The sequence below is a fragment of the Scardinius erythrophthalmus genome (genome assembly GCF_964197995.2).
Source record: "Scardinius erythrophthalmus genome assembly, chromosome: 23".
In the NCBI taxonomy this organism is placed as follows: Eukaryota; Metazoa; Chordata; class Actinopteri; order Cypriniformes; family Leuciscidae; genus Scardinius; species Scardinius erythrophthalmus.
The window spans coordinates 32,020,951-32,025,950 of NC_138243.1; positions in this window are offsets into that span (position 1 = coordinate 32,020,951).

Consider the following 5,000-nt stretch of genomic DNA (forward strand, 5'->3'; position numbering starts at 1 on the left):
TTTTTTTGGTTCGTTCCAACGGTCAGACATGTATTTATCGTTGAGTCCAGAGAAAATTTAAGGTTTTGATATTAAGATAATATAGTGCTAGTAGGCCTAAGTTTATTAGTCACATTCTTCCACTTCAGTAAACTTAGAATAAACTATCACTATATAATATATATATAAATGAGCAAAACTTGGCCACTAAATATTTAATATTCAATTATTTTAAATGATCACAATAAATTTTTAACTTTATTAAATTGAACAAGCGCAACATTCAGCATTCAAATATTCTAATAGATGTTTTATTAAGAATAATGTTATTTCGACATAATATCTCGTTATTTCGACATAATAGCCTATTTGTGCGTGCAACAAGCAAGAAGTGCATTTGTAAATCCGGTGACGCGTGCATTGATTTTTGTTAATAAACTTCTGACAGTGTCGGCTCGGCAGCAGAGATGAAGTTGACGATCGCAATCTCCGTAGTGAACGCGCCTAGAGAGAGAAATGCACATAATGGATTACATAATCAGAGAGTAGCCTAGCTTTTTTCTTTCGTTTTAAATTATTTCGTGACTATTCAAGCTTTGTGTATTTGATGTATTTCTCATGTCTGTGTGAGGCATAGGCTGAGTTAGGATGAGATGCGCTCCAGTTCACGTGCAATAAGTAAGTGACCGCGCGGACGCCTCCATGATTATTAACAGGCAATTGGTTGATGAATAAAATTGATTAAAATTAAGATACAATTTATACAAAACGAAATTCACTTTAAAGAAAGGCTTTAAACAGTTGATATTTTCACAAATTCCAGTGTCCTTCCACACCTCCATCCCCAGTTTGCAAGGAAGAAACAAGCCCTTGAGCCCACTGTATCCTTGTGCAAAACGCACACATACTACATACGATTTGTGGAATTCTACGTATAATAATCATGGATGTACTGTTTGAAGACTGACAGGGAGAGGACAAGCATACTATTAGGACTGTACTTACAGGTTACATGCGCCACACTGTTTTTTTGTTTGTTTTTTTTTTCATTAAAAGGTTTGAGTACAATCGGTAAAAAATCTAAAGTTAGGAACAACACAGCACTGAATATTATCTTCTTTTCTTTTGGGCTCGTTTCAGACTGAAGTTTCTAGAGCAAGACTGCAGTCTATAGAAGCACAATGTCATGTAATTACAGTCCAAATTCTTGCACTGAATTATTCTTCCTTTTCAAACGAAAGCGAAACTAAAACCATTTTTTAAAAAGCATTACATGAAATAAAATAAACCAACTAAAATCACAAAATCGTGGACATAAGATTGTGTTAAATTACAGCTTGAGCTAAAAGAGGCTGACATATCTTTGGTTAATTTGCAGATTTTGTCTAGTTGTTTTTTGCAGTTCCTGCTTTAAATGAAAGAGGCGAACAGACCGTGATGAAAGTTTCCAGAGAAACACTAGATATAAACATGACGACACATTCTTGACATTCTGATGCCTTTTTAAAGGAAAGCGAGTAAACACTGTTTTCATGATCATGAAGAATGCGCCTCAGATTAACATCATTCTTCAGAAGGAGATTCGAGCAGCTGGGATGTGTTTAATGTCTTTAAATCACGCCTCTAACTCTAGATAACACTGTCAAAGCTGAAGGTCAGCGTTTGATCTGTCGCGTGCGAATGTGTGTTGTGTGTGAGTGTCGTGTTTCTTTAAGAGCTCTGGAGAATCAAGAGATTCCATGTAAAAACACGATCAACCGGACAATCTGAGAGTCTTTTCAACACACACACACACACACACACACACAGTCTTTCATCAGAGCAGGAACACTTCCGGCTGTATCCAAATTCAGATGAAGAGTTTTCCCCAACTGACATTCAAATGATTCAGAAACCCTTCATGTTTACAGGATGCATGATTATAATGAGATGCATAAACTTTACCTGATGTAAACACAACAATGTATGCTCTTCACGCGCTTAGAACTGGTGTAAATACGAGTTTCCTAATGGGACATTCTTAGTCGGAAAATGGACATCAATGCGCTCTCAGGTTGTAACGTGAATATAATGTAGTATATTTATGGCTGACAACATTGAAACGAGGGGGCGATCGCCCATGAGTGCAGACTGAATGGGAGTCTATGGAGCTAGACGGCTAAATGTGTCTCTTTCACCCGATTGCCGTTGAGAAATATAAAAAGATTCTAACATCTCCTTTTGAATACAATACTCAAATTACTAGACAAAAAATGATATCCTGAGAAAAGTGGATTTTGAGGGGTATAGCGCCCATAGATATATACACTAGATGTCGCCTTGGGGTTCTAAGCATGCGTCAAAACCGCCGCCATCTTGGAACAGGGGAAGTAGCTAACGCTGCTATCTCCGCCTGTACTTCTAATTCATGGATGATACCGGACTTTTGTGCTGCGTATGGATGTTCACACGAACGAAATCTAATCCAGACAGCAAGGGAATACATTTACTCTGTGGATGGTAGTAGTCATGTTGTCTACTTGTCAAAATCTTCAAACAGTACATCCATGATTATTATACGTAGAATTCCAAATCTTATGTAGTATGTGTGCGTTTTGGATACAGTGGGCTCAAGGGCTTGTTTCTTCCTTGCAAACTGGGGATGGAGGTGTGGAAGGACACTGGAATTTGTGAAAATATCAACTGTTTAAAGCCTTTCTTTAAAGTGAATTTCGTTTTGTATAAATTGTATCTTAATTTTAATCAATTTTTCATCAACCAATTGCCTGGATTTAATAAATAAGAATATAACAGTCAGACAATTTAACTTGCACTGCATGTTAACTGGAGCGCATCTCATCCTAACTTAATGAAACTCAGTGTATGCCTCACACAGACATGAGAAATACATCAAATACACAAAGCTTGAAATGTCTTTAAACGAAGTAATTCAAAACAAAAACAAAAAGTCTACTCTCTGATTATGTAATCCATTATGTGCATTTCTCCATATAGACGCGTTCACTACGGAGATGGCAGTCGACACTGTCAGATCACACTAGTTTATTAATAAAAAAATCAATGCACGCGTCACCGGATTTACAAATGCACATCTTGCTTGTTGCACGCACAAATAGGATATTATGTCGAAATAACGAGATATTATGTTGAAATAACATTATTATTAAGAATACATCTATTAGAATATTTGAATGCTGAATGTTGCGCTTGTTCAATTTAATTAAATTAAAGCTTTAATTGTAATCATTAAAATAATTGAATATTAAATATTTAGTGGCCAAGTTTTGCTCATTTATATATATATATTATATAGCGATAGTTTATTCTAAGTTTACTGCCGTATACAAGGCGACATCTAGTGTATATATCTATGTATAGCGCCATAGACCTCCATTCATCCTGCACTCGTCCTGTGAGCGCCCTCATATGGAGCCAGAGTGGAACTGCACTCGTCCTGTGAGCACCCTCATGTGGAGCCAGAGTGGAACTGCACTCGTCCTGTGAGCGCCCTCATGTGGAGCCAGAGTGGAACTGCACTCGTCCTGTGAGCGCCCTCATGTGGAGCCAGAGCGGAACTGCACTCGTCCTGTGAGCGCCCTCATGTGGAGCCAGAGTGGAACTGCACTCGTCCTGTGAGCGCCCTCATGTGGAGCCAGAGTGGAACGCCAGAGGAGAACTGCACTCGTCCTGTGAGCGCCCTCATATGGAGCCAGAGTGGAACTGCACTCGTCCTGTGAGCACCCTCATGTGGAGCCAGAGTGGAACGCCAGAGTGGAACTGCACTCGTCCTGTGAGCGCCCTCATGTGGAGCCAGAGTGGAACTGCACTCGTCCTGTGAGCACCCTCATGTGGAGCCAGAGTGGAACTGCACTCGTCCTGTGAGCGCCCTCATGTGGAGCCAGAGTGGAACTGCACTCGCCCTGTGAGCGCCCTCATGTGGAGCCAGAGTGGAACTGCACTCGTCCTGTGAGCGCCCTCATGTGGAGCCAGAGTGGAACTGCACTCGTCCTGTGAGCGCCCTCATGTGGAGCCAGAGTGGAACGCCAGAGTGGAACTGCACTCGTCCTGTGAGCGCCCTTATGTGGAGCCAGAGTGGAACTGCACTCGTCCTGTGAGCGCCCTCATGTGGAGCCAGAGTGGAACTGCACTCGTCCCGTGAGCGCCCTCATGTGGAGACAGAGTGGAACTGCACTCGTCCTGTGAGTGCCCTCATGTGGAGCCAGAGTGGAACTGCACTCGTCCTGTGAGCGCCCTCATATGGAGCCAGAGTGGATCTGCACTCGTCCTGTGAGCGCCCTCATGTGGAGCCAGAGTGGATCTGCACTCGTCCTGTGAGTGCCCTCATGTGGAGCCAGAGTGGAACTGCACTCGTCCTGTGAGCGCCCTCATGTGGAGCTAGAGTGGATCTGCACTCGTCCTGTGAGTGCCCTCATGTGGAGCCAGAGTGGAACTGCACTCGTCCTGTGAGTGCCCTCATGTGGAGCCAGAGTGGATCTGCACTCGTCCTGTGAGCGCCCTCATGTGGAGCCAGAGTGGAACTGCACTCGTCCTGTGAGCGCCCTCATGTGGAGCCAGAGTGGATCTGCACTCGTCCTGTGAGCGCCCTCATGTGGAGCCAGAGTGGATCTGCACTCGTCCTGTGAGCGCCCTCATGTGGAGCCAGAGTGGATCTGCACTCGTCCTGTGAGCGCCCTCATGTGGAGCCAGAGTGGAACTGCACTCGTCCTGTGAGCGCCCTCATGTGGAGCCAGAGTGGATCAGCACTCGTCCTGTGAGCGCCCTCATGTGGAGCCAGAGTGGAACTGCACTCGTCCTGTGAGTGCCCTCATGTGGAGCCAGAGTGGAACTGCACTCGTCCTGTGAGCGCCCTCATGTGGAGCCAGAGTGGATCAGCACTCGTCCTGTGAGCGCCCTCATGTGGAGCCAGAGTGGAACTGCACTCGTCCTGTGAGCGCCCTCATGTGGAGCCAGAGTGGATCTGCACTCGTCCTGTGAGCGCCCTCATGTGGAGCCAGAGTGGA